Here is a 14082-nt window from a genome sequence, read left to right as displayed (position 1 = left end):
TGTCTCCCGTTTCCCCACTTTCCCTTTATTTCACTTATGACTCTCTGGAACATCACCCATCACCACCCGCACCTAGCTCACACCCAGTGCCTTACCCCTGCCACTATCACCTACACACTTGATAACTCCAACACTTCCTGCCATGTTCCACCTTCCAACTGAGAGGATCACACTGGCAGAGCAGAGCAGAGGTGCTCAAAGCTGTTCCCTAATCATTATCTCTGCTCAATGTCCCTGAAATGTTATAGGATGAAAATATTGTTTGATATTTTTCTAATATTCTTCAGGGAAATGTGTGGATCCGGCAAGAGCTCCATCAGCCTTTTCCCATCACTCCCACTGTTACTTGTATTAAAAAAATCAGGTTGATATTGTATTGTGAAAATGAGAAGATTCCTCAGGTATTCAGCACCTCATATCATGAGTAATGACAAATACACAAATTAGCTTCATCAAGGATGCGGGGAGTTTAGAAATCCTGGTTTTAAAGAGCAGAAATCACATGTTTACTGCAATGCTGGGTGTAAAACACGTGGCTGATCCACGAACGCTATTTTGTGTACTGTGACCAAAGTGAAAATTCCTCCCACATTGTTTAACTTTCCTTTGCATAGAGTCATTAGTGGTCTACAGCACAGAAAAAGGCCCTTCGGTCCATCGAGTCAGCGCCGGTCAAACAAGTACCTAACTATTCTAATCCCATTTTCCAGCACTAGGCCCATAGCCTTGTCTGCCATGGCATCGCAAATGCACATCCAAATACTTCATTTCATTTCATTGTAGTGCAAATTGCAGCCAGAAAATGGTGATGTTGAGCTATACAAAGATCAATCAACCGTGCAGCGGCACCACCTAATGGCCCCTGGTGATACTGCAACATGATGTTTCTGTGGTAACATAAGGTGTAATATACCTTTAAGAAGAATGTTGTCAAGGAAGATCACATGATCTTAATACCAATAACAGAGTCACGTTGGCTCCCTTTGTAGTCAGTCGTGAGATGTTCGGCGGGAAAGATTTTATAGAGTAAGTAAATGATTAGTTGCTTCTAAGTATCTTCGTAAATAAACCAAGATTTTCCACCTATGAAGTGTCTGTTGTTTAACTATATCAATAGTACCAACTCGGCCACCACTTACAACAAGCGTGCGAACAGAATCCAACAAACTGATGACTGGGATCCAACAGTTTCCCTGTTCTTTTCACCAGCCAATCAAATTAATAATAAAACCAGCAAGTGCAGGAAAAATGCCCAGCAGATCCAGTCTGTGGGGAGAGAAACAGAGTTGACAGATCAAATTGTTAGATTGTATAAATGTAGTTTTTTGGAGCAACAACACTACTTGTCAGCAAAACAGTAAACCTTAAACAACAAACTGTTTATGAATTTATTTTTAAACGAGTAATTTCTCAGAATATTTATGTTATTTAGTAAGAACAGGAGGTGGCCATTCAGGCCTTCGAATTTATTTCCATGCTCAATTAGATCACTCAGTTTCATTTACTTCCTGAAGGACGATATCAGGACTTCAGTCACTACTGTCTGATGATAGATCTCCAGGGTTCCTGTGTATCGATGTTGATGAAGGCAGCTGAATAAAAACTTTTTAAACGTTAAAATCCTATTTTGCATGGAGCAACATCGCCACCTGCGGGCCGTGACCGGGACTCCACAGGTTTATTTTCTCCTGCATTACCGAAGTTGGTCACCTGGTGGGAGCAGTGCACCGTCTTTTTTTTTGCGAGACGATTCTGTCGATCTGTTCATTAACATTAAATAATTACTGTTTGTGCCAGTGAATGGCTCCATTAGTCTGTGTAGATATTAGGGACGAGACCATAAGACATAGGAGCAGAAATTAGGCCATTCGGCTCATCGAGTCTGCTCCGCCATTCAATCATGGCTGATAGGTTTCTCAACCCTATTCTCCCCGTAACCTTTGATCCCCTTACCAATCAAGAAGCTTTCTATCTCGGTCTTAAATACACTCAATGACCTGGCCTCCACAGCCTTCTGTGGCAATGAATTCCATAGATTCACCACTCTCTGGCGAAATAAGTTTCTCCTCATCTCTGTTCTAAAAGGTCTTCCCTTTACTCTGAGGCTGTGCCCTCGGGTCCTAGTCTCTCCTACTAATGGAAACATCTTCCCCACGTCCACTCTATCCAGGCCTTTCAGTATTCTGTAAGTTTCAATCAGATCCCCCCTCAACTTTCTAAACTCCATCGAGTATAGACCCAGAGTCCTCAAACGTTCCTCATATGTTAAGCCTTTCATTCCTGGCATCATTCTCGTGAACCTCCTCTGGACCCTCTCCAGGGCCAGCACATCCTTCCTGATATACGGGGCCCAAAATTGCTCACAATATTCTAAATGTGGTCTGACCAGAGCCTTATAAAGCCTCAGCAGCACATCCCTGCTTTTATATTCCAGTCCTCTCGAAATAAATGCCAACATTGCATTTGCCTTCCTAACCACCGACTCAACCTGCAAGTTAACCTTAAGAGAATCCTGGACTAGGACTCACAAGACACTTTGCACTCCAGATTTCTGAATTCTCTCCGCATTTAGAAAATAGTCTATTCTTCCTACCAAAATGCATGACCTGACACTTCCCCACGTTGTATTCCATCTGCCACTTCTTTGCCCATTCCCCTAACCTGTCCAAATCCTCTGCAGCCTCCTCGCCTCCTCAATACTACCTGTCCCTCCATCTATCTTTGTATCATCTGCAAACTTAGCCAGGATGCCCTCAGTTCCTTCATCTAGATCATTAGTGTATAAAGTGAAAAGTTGTGGTCCCAACACTGACCCCTGCGGAACTCCACTACTCACCGGCCGCCATCCTGAGAAGGACCCCCTTATCCCCACTCTCTGCCTCCTGCCAGACAGCCAATCTTCTATCCATGCTAGTACCTTGCCTCTAACACCATGGGCTCTTATCTTACTGAGCAGCCTCCTGTGCGGCACCTTGTCAAAGGCCTTCTGGAAGTCCAAGTAGATAACATCCATTAGCTCTCCTTTGTCTAACCTACTCACTACCTCCTCAAAGAATTCTAAGATGGGCAACAAATACTGGCTTTGCCACTGACACCCACCTGTTCTGAAGTGCCACCATGTTCTGAGATTGGGTTTATCTGTCTTGGACACCAGGCGTGGGACTTGGTTCGTTGACAGGCTGTAGGCATACCTTAGTATCTGTTTAACAATTGTTTATTAGTACTACTTCTAAACAGATTACAGAGTAGTCACATAGCTTAGGCATGATTCCAATCTCTCTTTTGAGAGTCTAATTCATGACTGGCTCGTGTCAGTGGCACATCATCATCTATGTCATACATTACGACATCCCATCTATTAATCCTATATACTACACGTTAACCCTTTATACTACACCTCCCCCCAGGTGTGCTATCCTACTTTTTATCAACAACATGAAACAATATCTTTAACTATTTATATTGCATTCATGTAACTCCAAATGGCATAACCCAACACTGGTATAACCTATCCGGAGATTTCCTTCACGCGGGCAGTCAAGGGAACATGCCAGCATCGCTTGAGTAAATCTACCTTTATAATGTAGGCTGCTTTACCAACCCTATCTGTGCCATCTTCCAGCTGGGGTATCGGGTGGGAGTCGGCTCTGGTCACTGCATTAACTCTTCGGTAGTCAATGCAGAACCCTGTGCAGCTATCCAGCTTGGACACCAGCACAACTGGAGAGCTCCAGCTACTGCTGCTGGGCTCTATTAGTTAGTGCTCCAGCACGCAGTTAACCTCCTCCTGAACTGGGCCAGCTTTTCTGAGCCAAGACAATAGGGATGTTACCTTATTGGAGGGGCCTCTCTCACACCCACATCATGTCGAGCTAGTGTGGTGCAGCCTGGCTTGTCTCTGCATAAGCCTTTAAATGCAGTGAGCAGTCTCATCAAGTCTGCTCACTGATCTGAGCTTAGGTGGGCGAATAAGGAGTCTACGTTCACTAGTATCTCCGTGTTGGCTAGTCAGGCAGTATGGGGTTCAATGTGGGCCCCACCCACATCTCCCTCCAATTCATCCCCACTGCTACCCTCATCCTCTGATCGATGGCAATGGGACAGATGGTTAACTGCTTGTCCCCTTCTCGGCTGTGATACTCCTTTATCATGTGGACATGACACAGCTTTTGCTATTTCCACTAATCCGGGGTCTAAGTCAGAGAATTTACTTCCCTGAGCTTCTTTGCTACTCTCTACAGGCCACTGAAGCGGGTTTTTAAGTATTCACCTGGTGTTGGTAGGAGCACTAACATGTAATCTCCAGGCTGAAAGGTTCAGGCCCTGGCATGTTTGTCTGCCTGTCTCTTCATAACTGCTTTTTAAGTGTTCTTGGGCCACATCAAAGACTCTCACGAGTCACTCTCAGAACACTGTTACATAGTCCGACATGGAGACTTCCTCCTTCTATTGAAAAACCTCTCCTTGATTATAGAGTCATAGATGCTTACAGCACAGAAGGAAGCCATTCAGCCCATCATGTCTGTGCCGGTCAACAAAGATCTGATTACACTGATCCCATTTTCCAGCGCTTGGCCCATAGCCCTGGAGGCTAGGGTGATGCAAGTGAATCTCTAAATACTTCTTAACTGTTACGAGAGTTTCTGACTCAACCACCCTTTCAGGCAGAGAGTTCCAAACTCCTACCACCCTCTGCGTGAAAACATTTCTCCTCAACTCCACTCTTACCCTTCTACCTCCTACCTTAAATCTACGCCTCCTGATTATTGACCCCTCTACTAATGGAGAACGTGCCTTCCTATCCACCCAACTATGCCCCTCATAATCTTATACACCTCTATCAGATTCCATCTCAACTGATTAGTTTCAGAGTCCCTCGCACTTGGTGCCCGTAAACTAATTCAAACAGAGTAAACCTGAAGGATTCACTGGGTGAGTCCCTGGCAGCGAACAGAAGAAAACCTAGTCCTTTATCGCAGTCATGGAGGTACTTGTGGCAGTATGACCTGATCATTGGTTTTAGGGTCTGGTGGTACAGTTCTAGTGCCCTCTGTGACTGCAGCTGATACACTGAAGACTTCCACATGGCACACTGGTCAGAGCAGTGAGATCCCATGGGATACAGGGGAAAGTGGCAGGTCAGATCCAAAATTGGCTCAGTGACGAGAAACAAAGGGTAATGGTCGATGGATGTTTTTGTGAATGGAAAACGGCTTCCAGTGGTGTTCCACAGGGCTCAGTGTTGGGGCCCTTGCTGTTTGTTGTATATATTAATGATTTGGACATAAGTGTGGGAGATATGATTGAGAAATTTGCAGATGACACAAAAATTGGCCATGTAGTTGATGGTGAAGGGGACAGCTGTTGTCTCCAGAATTATATCAATGGTTTGGATGAGTGGTCAGAAAAGTGGCAAATGGAATTCGGACAAGTGTGAGGTAATGCAGAAGGTGATGGGCGTCTGGAATTTACTGCCTAAGCTGGTGTTTGAGGCTGAAACACTCAACTCATATAAAACTGGAGGAACAGCACCTCATCTTCTGTCTAGGCACTTTACAGCCTTCCAGACTGAATATTGAGTTCAACAACTTTAGATCTTGAACTGCCTCCTCCATCCCCACCCCCTTTCCGTTTCTTCCCCCTCCCTTTTGTTTTTTCCGATAGTTTATATAGAGTTTTCTTTTCCCACCTATTTCCATTATTTTTAAATGTATCCTGCCCATTGTTTATTTCACCCCACCCCCACAAGAGCTACCTTGTTTGTCCTGCTCTCTCCACTCTTAATTATCACATTCCTTTAGATAATATCACCAACTCTTTGTTCTTTTGTCTGTGACATCATTTGGTTATCTCCTCCTATCACTGCTTGTTTGTCCCAACAACCCCCCCCCCACCCTCCACCCTTAAACCAGCTTATATTTCACCCCTTTCCTATTTCTACTTAGTTCTGTTGAAGGGTCATGAGGACTCGAAATGTCACCTTTGCTCTTCTCCGCCGATGCTGCCAGACCTGCTGAGTTTTTCCAGGTATTTCTGTTTTTGTTTTGGATTTCCAGCATCCGCAGTTTTTTTGTTGTTATCTTATAAAAGGTACTTGGATCTGCATCTGAAATGCTGTAACCTGCAAGGCTACGGACCAGGTGGTGGAAAGTGGGATTAAAACGAGTGGCTAGTTTCACAGCACAGGAATCCGAGGTACAGCTCTTATTGTAGGATGGGGTTTTCCCACACCCTGGCAGGTGTGGCAGGTTCTGCCAAACCGTACTACATCCCTGTGGAGGTGCAGCCAATAGAAATGCTGGCTGATGCGGGCTTGGGTTTTGCGTTTACCGACATGCTCAGCCATCGGAATTTTGTGAGCTCACCCTAATATTACCCCACAGTACCTCGGCGGGACCACTACCTGGTGGATCACTGTCTACTCCTCATTTGCAGGTCTCTGAGGGGGTCTCCATGTCCTCATCAGCACCTCATTTTTAATGTAGTACCATTCAGGGACTGGTCCTGCCTCAGCTTCAGTGAGCTGCATGAGCTAATGTTTTTAACAGTTGCTCAGCTCCTTAGGGTCTTATAGACTCCTGAGAAAGGTTTCAGATAACCAGGCTGTTGGGTCTTCTATCTGCTGTAGCACTTCACGTTCCACTGACGGAGATGGGTCTGGCCATAGATCATGTTACCACACAGTCAGGGAAAATGCCAGGCACTTTCTCCTGCAGCTGTTCTGTCTCCCTGAACTCAGTCGGCTTCTCTGAGACCACTGGGGACGCTATTACCTTTGATCCCACCAGGGCATTGCCAAGGAGCAGGTCAACCCCATCCACAGACAAACGGGAGTGCGTCGTCCACTGACACAAGGTCACACTCCAGATCCTCCCGATATAAGGGGATGGGCACCTACCCTCCTTCAATCGCCTTTACCAGCACCTTGGCACTTACTGCACACTCTGGTGGGAAGGTCATGCCTTTTCCCAACAGTAGAGTTTGGCTGGCCTATGTGTCCCTCAGTATCACTAAAGGCTTACTCACCCTGGTGAAATGATGGAAGGAAGGTCATTGATGAAGCAACTGAAGATGGTTGGGCCAAGGACACTACCCTGAGGAACTCTTGCAGTGATGTGCTGGAGCTGAGATGACTGACCAACAACCACAACCATCTTCCTTTGTGCTAGGCATGATTCCAACCAGTGGAGAGTTTTCCTCCTGATTCCCATTGACTCCAGTTTTAAGAGGGCTTCTTGATGCCACACTCGGTTAAATGTGGCCTTGAGGTCAAGGGCAGTCACTCTCACCTCACCTCGGGAGTTCAGCTCTTTTGTCCTTGTTTGAACCAGAGAGGCCAGGAGCTGAGTTTCCCTGGTGCACCCAAACTGGGCATCGGCGAGCAGGTTATTGCCAAGCAAGTGCCACTTGATAGCACTGTTGATGACCCTTCCACACTTTACTGATGATGGAGAGTAGGCTGATGGGCCGGTAAGTGGCCGGGTAGGATTTGTCCTGCTTTTTGTGTACAGGACATACCTGGGCAATTTTCCAAATAGCTGGGCAGATGCCAATGTTGTAGCTGTACTGGAACAGCTTGGCTAGGAGCACGGCAACTTCTGGAGCACAAATCTTTAGCACTATTACCGGCATATTGTTAGGGCCCCAGTTCTTCATCCCAGGAATCATTTTTGTGAATTTCCTCTGTACTCTCTGCAATGCCTTCATGTCTTTCCTCAAGTATGGCGCCCAGAACTGGACGCAGTAGTCCGGATGAGGTCTAACCACTGTCTTATACAAGTTGAACATGACCTTACTCTTGCACTCAATGCCCCAATTAATAAAGCCTAAGATACTATATGTATTAATAACTGCTCTCTCAACATGCCCTGCCATCTTCCATGACCTATGTACATACACACTGAGGTCCCTCTGTTCCTGCACCTCCTTTAGAGTTTCTCCCTTTATTTTATACTGTCTCACCACATCTTTCCTGCCAAAATGAATCGTCTCACACTTCACTGCATTGAACTTCATCTGCCACTTGTCTGCCCAATCCACCAACATGTCAATGTCCTTTTGAAGTTCAAGACTGTCCCCATCACAATTGACATTTCCAACCTCCATATCATCTGCAAATTTTGAAATCATGCCCTGAACACCACAGTCTAGGTCATTAATATATGTCAGGAAGAGCAAGGGTCCCAACACTGACCCCTGAAGAACTCCACTATAAAGCTTCCTCCAATCTGAAAAACAACCATTCATCATTATTCTCTGATTCTGTCCCTTAGCCAATTTCCTATCCAAGTGCCTACTTTCCTTTTTATTCCATGACCTAGAACCTTTGCTTACGAGTCTGTTGTGTGGCACTTTCTCAAATGCCTTTTGAAAATCCATATACACCACATCAACAGGATTTCCTTTACCAACCTTCCCTGTTACCTCCTCAAAAGACTCCAGCAAGTTAGTTAAACATGATTTTCCCTTAATAAATCCACGTTTGCGTTCCATAATTATCCTGCACTGGTCTGAGTGATTATTGATTTTATCCCATACTATAGTTTCCAGAAGTTTCCCTACCGCTGAAGTTAAACTGGCTGGTCCGTTGTTGCCAGCTTTATCCTTGCACATATTTTTGAACAAGGGTGTAACATTAGCAGTTCTCCCATCCTCTGGCACCTGTGACTAAGGAAGGCTGGAAGATTATCACTGGTGCCTCTGCAATTTCCACTCTCACTTCCCTCAGCACCCTTGGATGCATCTCATCCGGTCCTGATACTTCGTCTATTTTAAGTAAATAATAACCTTTCCAACACCTCCTTCCTCTCAATTGTAAGTTCCTCTGGTGTACCAGTTACCTCCTCTTTCACCTCAGTCTGGGTAGCAAGTTCTTCCTTTGTAAAAACAGATGCAATGTAGTCGTTCAACACCTCCGCTATTTCTCCAGCCTCTACATGCAAGTCCCCTTTAATGTCCCGAATCAGGCATACTGTTTCTTTTAACACCCTTTCATTATTTCCATGCTTATATTAAACCTTGGGATCTTTGCTTTCTGTTAGTTAGCCAATCCTCAATCCATGATAATATATAACTCCCAACACCATGAGATCACACATTGTAACTTTTATGTGGCTAGTATCAAATGTCTTTTGGAAATCCAAATAAACAACATCTACTGGGTTTGCTGCATCCACCTTGCCCATTACATTATCAAAGAACTGATATAAATTTTACCAACACCAATTCTCTTTCATAAAGCTACATTGTCTATGTTTAATTTTATTATGAATTTCCAAACGTCTTGTTACTACTTCCCAAATAATGGTTTCCAGCTTTTCCTGTGACAGATGTTAGGCTAACAGACTTGTAGCTTCCTGACTTCTATCTCCCTCCTTTCTTGAATCGGAATGTTACATTTGCAGTTTTCCAATCTGCTGGGTCCCTTCCAGGATCTCGGGAATTTTGGAAGATTACAAAGAATGAACCCACTATCTCTGCAGCCACTTCTTTTAAGACCCGAGGATGCAGGCCAGCAGGCCCAGAGGACTTCTCAGATTCTAACCCCATTAGTTTTCCAAGTACTTTTTCTCTACTGATAATGATGTTTTAAGTTCCTCTCTCCCTTTTGCTCCTGTTTTTCCGCCATCATTGGAATGTTTTTATTGTCTTCTACGGTGAAGGCAAAATATTTGTTCAAAGTCTTTGCCTTTCCTTGTTTTTCATTATTAATTCCCCAGCCTCATCCTCTGAGGGACCAACAATGACTTTAGATAATCTCTTCCCTTTCATATGGAGGCCCCATTGTCTGTTTTTATATTTCTTGCTCGTTTCTCTCATAGTATATTTGCTCCCTCTTTATTATTCTCCCATTATCCTTCACTGACTTCTAAAGCTTTCCCAATCTTCTGGCCTCCTACTAATCTTCACAATGTTCCATGCTTTTCCATTCAATTTGATAACATCTTAAACCTCCTTAGTTATTGACGGATAGTTTATTCTTCTCATAGAATCTTCCTTTTAGAAAGGAATATATCTTTATTTGGATAGTTCACCAGTCCTAATATCTCCTTAGGAGGTTCAGATTGAGATTTTGTTTGCTATTGATTCTGTGAAGAAACCTGGGACATTTTACTGTTAAAGGTGCTATTTAAATGAAACTTGTTGTTGCTGCTCCCGTTCAGAGGCCAGATTTATAAACTTTTCATTTTTTACAAATCTGTTCAAATCAAAAATACCCCTTTTGTTTTTGCTTTATTCATTCATAGGATGTGGGCGTCGCTGGCCAAGCCAGCATTTCTTACTCATCCCTAAATGCCCTTAAAAAGGCGTTGGTGAGCTGCCTTCTTGAACTGCTGCAGTACATGTTAACTGTTGTTCTGAAAGTAAAAGCAAAAGATCGAGAATAAAAGAGTTAACAAGACTAAAAAAGGAAAGAAGCACCTCCAGAGGTCCCTAAATGTTCCATTGAAATGAGTAACTTCTGAAATAGAGTCATTGTTGTTCAGTACATACATGCTGCAAGTTTTCCTACATAACAACGTCTCAAACAACAAATAAGGGAATGTCGACATCGTCATCAAGGCCAGATAGAGTTTGCTCAAATGGACCAACATTTTGATTCTGAGGACACTGAAACGCCAGTAAAGACAAGCTAACACATCAACATCTGATTTTGTATTAAGGTTTTCTCAATCATTTCCACTTGGTGACAAAATTCATCTATTCAGCATTCGAATCAATTAAATTCATAGTATATAAACTCCACCCAGTGTTAATAGATTAAGGTCATAAACTGCTCAATGTTACTGCTGCAATAACCTGACTGTGCTCCCTCTCTCTAATACTGCTAACCTGCAATAGAATATTGATGTGCCCTTTGAACAATTGGAAATGGCTAATCCAATCATTGCATTTACATAGAATGCCTGTCTTTCAAGGTGATACAGAGAATGATGGAAACTGATGTCACATTGAAGTGTAATAGCGTGTGGAGTTGGAGGGGAAATGGATCCTATCTTAAACATTTACTCCATCAGCGCACTGTGGCAGCAGTGTGCACCATTTACTGCATTATAGCAACTCACCCAAGGGTTTCCGACAGCACCTTCGGAAGGTGTCAGGGAGGGAGTAGTAAGGTTTGACACAGCCACGTTGAATGAACAGACAAATATTTCCAGGTCAAGATAGTGTGTGACTTAGAGGTGAAGTTGCACATGCTGGTGTCACCATGTGTCTGCTGCCCTGTTCTCTTAGGAGTTGGAGGTCACAGATTTGGAAGGTGCAGTCAACGGAGCCTTGGGAGTGACTGCAGTGCATCTTTTAAATGATGCACACTGCACTGGTGGTGGAGGGAATGAATGCTTGCGGTGATGGAGGGAGTGCCCATCAGGTGGACTGCTTGTCCCCGGATGGTGTTGAATCTTCTTGAATGCTGTTGGAGCTGCACTTATATAGATAAGTGGAGTGTATTCCAGCACACTCCTGACTTGTGCCTCCTTTGTGGTGCATAGGCTTTGGGGAGTTACTCCCTGCAAAGTTCCTAGCCTCTGGGATGCTCATCCAGTTAAGTCTCTGATCAATGGTAACCCCAGGATGCTGGTGATGAGGTACCCATTGGTTGTAATGCCGTTGAATGTCACGTGGAGATGGCTAGATTTTCTGAATTAGCAAATGGCCATTGACTACACTTTTGTGGTCTGAATGTTAATTGCCACTTATCTGTCCAAGTATGAATATTGGCCAAGGTTTGCTTCATTTTTTTTTAGTTCTGACATGGGATATGGGCATCACTGGCATAGCCAGCATTCGTTGCCCATCCCCAGTTGCCCTTGATCTGAGTGGCATGCTAGGCCATTGCAGAGGGAAATTCAGAGTCAAACACATTGTAGTGGACCTGAAGTCACAAGTACTGGTCACTGTTACTGAGACTAGTTTTATATTCCATATTCATTAATTGAATTTAAATACCATTAGTTGCCATGGTGGGATTTGAACCCATGTCCCCTGGGCATCTGGTCCAGCGATATTACCAATACACCACTGTTTACTTTCTAATACTGAGGAGTTAGAATGTTATTGAACAGTGTGTAATCATCAACAAGCATCCCCACTTCTGACCTCATAACAGAGGGAAGCTTATTGATGAAGCAGCTGAAGATGGTTGTTCCGAGGCCATTGCCCTGGAACTGGGTGATTGGTCTCCAGCAACAACAATCAACTTCCTTTGTTCAAGGTATGACTTGAGGCAGTGGAGAATTCCCCCCCAGATTCCCATTGGCTTCAACTTTACCATCTGCCACAAACAGTCAAATGCTGCCTTGATGTCAAGGGCCATCACTTTCACCTCACCTCGTAAATTCAGCTCTTTTCTCCAAGTTATGACCAAGGCTGTAATGTGGTCAAGGCCTGAGTACTCTTGGTGAAGTTTTGGTGAACAGGTTATTGCTGAGTAAGTGCTGAGTCTGTATGATTCTTCTTCAAGAGGAGTCATACAGACTCAAAATGTCAACTCTGTTTTTCTCTCCATAGATGCTGTCAGACCTGCTGAGTGTTTCCAGCATTTTCTGTTTTTGTTTCAGATTTCTAACATCCGCAGTATTTTGCTTTTATCTTAGCCCTGGTGCAAACCTACTCATTCACTGAGAGAATCATGGACTAGCACACCATTGAAGGCGGCTGTTCATTTCTTCGTGCCTGCACACATCAACATGTGATATCAAGTCTACCACTTCACTGGTGCGCTCGCATTGCTGCAAAATATGTCAATGAAAATCACCAGAATGGACTCTCAGATTCTCACAGAACTTTTCAAATCTTCACCCTGAAAGAAGCAAGAAAATTGGGCATTACAGATTTCAAAGCCAGACCTGGATTTTCTCCCAGGTTGATGAAGAGAAACAACTTTGTACTGGAACAGAAGACCAAGATTTCACAGCTTCTCCCAGCAGAACCTAATGACAGGTTTATCAGATTTCAGCAGTTTATAGTCAAACATCAAAATAAGAACGGATACAGATTGATCTGAATTGGGAACATGGATGAGCCTCCTGTGAATTTTTACATGCCCCAGTCAAGCAGTGAGCAAAGTTGGAGAGAAAATAGTGTTAGTGAAGAGAACTGGCCAGGAAAGGGGTAGATTCACAGTTGTCTGTCCGACAGGACAAAACTTGAGCCAATGGTGTTATTCAAATGAAAAATCCTCCCAAAACAGCAAAGGAGTAGTCGTCCATGTTCACGATTAAGGATGGATGGATGAATGTGGTTTGAAAATATAGCTGCGGAAAGTTTGGAGTTTCCGACCAGGAGAATTACATGAAGAAGAAAGTTTCCTCATCTGAGACATATTCAGGTCACACCGTGTCAATGATGTTGTTGTTGAAGTTAGATCATAACACTGTGATATTGCAGTGATTCCTGGTGGTCTAACCAAACTTGTTCAATCATTGGATGTCTCTCTAAACAAGCCCTTCAAGGAGAGCATGAGTGAAAAGTGAAATGACTGCATGATCGGAGGAGAGAAGACATTCACCATACGGGCTCTGATGTTAGCAACCCTGTGTGAATGGGTTGTGGAGGCCTGGGATGAAATCAGAATGGAGGTTGGCATCAAATCATTCAACAAATGTGGGCTATCCAATGCACTTGATGGGACAGAAGATGATTATTTGTGGAATGATCTGGTCGATGCCAACATGATTGCTGATGAAGATAATGTTGATGCTCCATAAGCGGATACCATTCAAGAAGCAGATTGAGACGTGTTATTTGGTTCTGATGATGAGGAGGAGGAGGTGGTTTTTATGGATTTGAAAACACACTCAGTGCATGTTCTGCTGTTCAGCAGAATTCCTTTCTGTTCTGTGAAAAAGCTGAATGAAATTGTACAAATTTATAGAGATGACTTTTGTTCTTGATGAATTTGATAAATATGATGCATTTAGTGTACAGAAATTAATGTCTGTCTCCATGGAGGTTATTATTTATTTATGAAAAATATTCAATAACAAAAATTCGTTGTGGCTCCTTTTGCGCCACTTTTCAGGGCAGAGTTGACATGAACAGTCTTGGACCTGGCAACTCTGTGACAGAGAGACAATGGGA

This window comes from Cetorhinus maximus, chromosome 21 (assembly GCF_964194155.1).
Source record: "Cetorhinus maximus chromosome 21, sCetMax3.hap1.1, whole genome shotgun sequence".
Lineage (NCBI taxonomy): Eukaryota > Metazoa > Chordata > Chondrichthyes > Lamniformes > Cetorhinidae > Cetorhinus > Cetorhinus maximus.
The sequence above is the reverse complement of the archived record's forward strand: the minus strand, read 5'-3'. Positions refer to the sequence as shown.